This window comes from Sinocyclocheilus grahami, unplaced genomic scaffold (assembly GCF_001515645.1).
Source record: "Sinocyclocheilus grahami isolate Dianchi unplaced genomic scaffold, SAMN03320097.WGS_v1.1 scaffold364.1, whole genome shotgun sequence".
NCBI lineage: Eukaryota > Metazoa > Chordata > Actinopteri > Cypriniformes > Cyprinidae > Sinocyclocheilus > Sinocyclocheilus grahami.
Genome location: NW_015505543.1, coordinates 890,465 through 892,484, shown reverse-complemented (window position 1 = coordinate 892,484; position 2,020 = coordinate 890,465).

Here is a 2,020-nt window from a genome sequence, read left to right as displayed (position 1 = left end):
TTTATTCATGTAATTCTTTTTTCACCAAGTGCCTTGGAGGCGTAGTTTCTATAGATTCATTATAATTAATTAAAAGGTCTATAATTAAAAGTGGCGCACGCTAACCACTCCCCCAACCTAGATGGGTAATGAGCAAGCGGCAACCTCTCTCGTGAAGCCAACACGGAAGTGACTTAAACTGTAATTCATTGACTGGCCGGTTGCAAAATAGAGTCAGTCCCATAGACTCCCCATGTTAAAATGCCCAACTTTACAGCAGAAAAAAACATGTTTGCAGCCTGGTACAAAAATTTTTTTTTGGTATATATAGCTAATTTTGCCCTTCATGACAACTGAGAGGGGGGTGAATTTTTTATAACTCATCCGTTTAAATTATAATAAGTCTTAAAGTTCTGCATAATTAAGGGCGTGGCCACTTGAGGTGGATCGCCGCTGCGGTCACCGGCGTCGAGCTAGGTGGGCGTGGCTTCAGCAACCAGCTCCCGCCTCTTTGCCCATTTTTGATTATCCGGGAGTGACGCGCGGTGACGTGCTGCCAAGATGGCGACGGCTGGCTCCGCCCACTTTGAGCTTCAAAAACGCTCTTCGGAAACCTACGGGTGACGTCACGGACACTACGTCCATGTTTTTATACAGTCTATGGTTGTGATGAGCACAATATTTACGTTATAATTCGTCAATTCGCGTATACTTGGAAGTGACCGCTAGGTGTCACCGTAGAGACCGGTGTCGAATTGTTTCGAAGCCTCGGCACATTTGCTTCTACTGTTTTAGTGTTTCATGCACCACTACCCAGCAGCATTTAAGTTTAACCTCTCACAGGCCAAGCCCAAAGAGCAGCTTCTTTTCAATGAAAGATCTCCCCAGGTTTGAATTAATTCTGCATCCACACACAAGCCTCTACCGTCTCCTGACCTGCCTTCATTGGTGACAGACAGGTAACGATCGTGTTTGCACTAAACCTTGGAGCTGTTTATCACTGCTGTTAAATTTAATCCATTATTAAAACATTTAAATACAGCCAGCTACAGAGTGCACAGGCAGTAGCCCTGTATTAGCAGCAAGCTAGTTTGGCGTTGGCGTAAAATAGTGTCGTGCAACGTCGGAAATGCTATCAAAATAAATATGTGCCCCCAGAATCCAATATACCCTTTCCAAAGTGACTACATATTCATATTCCTCGGCTGGGATCGTGTAGAGCCCTTTGAAACTGCATTGAAACTGCAATTTGGACCTTCAACCCGTTGATCCCCATTGAAGTATTGACGACTGTGTCGATCATGTTGGCTCTGCCCAATATGTGAGTAAGTCTGACCTTCTGAAGGGGTTTTGGCAGGTGCCTTTAACTGCCCGAGCAAAAGAGTTATCTGCATTCATTACCCCTGATGCCTTCCTTCAGTATACGGTAATGCCTTTTGGGGTCCAAAATGCCCCTGCTACTTTCCAACATTTGGTGAATCGTATATTGTATGGAATGTCTGGATGTGGTGTAGGGCTGGACAATAATTCAATATCAATATGTATCGCGATATAATTTTTTTTCAATAATGGTGATATGATTTTTAAACACATTTCCGATATTTCGATATACATTACCAGTTTCCCATACACTGATGTATTTGTGGCGTTTGACTTCGTTGAATAAACATGAGCACTGCACGTTTCAAAATCAAAACACGGCGCGGGTGTTTTATATGAATGTATCCCTGAAGGGAACCGAATGTCTTCAGAAAAGGTTTGATGGCATTTTCATTTGATCTGATAAAGTAGCGTTGGAGCTGCTGTGATTACAGCCCATCACTGTGGAAACCGCTAGTTTTATCACTCTAAAAGCGCCTCCTGCTGGCAGACAATGAGTTTTCATTTTAAATAAGCCCGTCTCCAGCAAGGTTATTTTCGTAAACGAAAACTAAAACTAAGACGAAAACGATTGGTCAAAAAACGTTTTCGTAAACTGAAATAAAATGTAAAAAATCAAAATAAATTGATGTATGTCGGTTTAGGGAAATACCCGTAAATG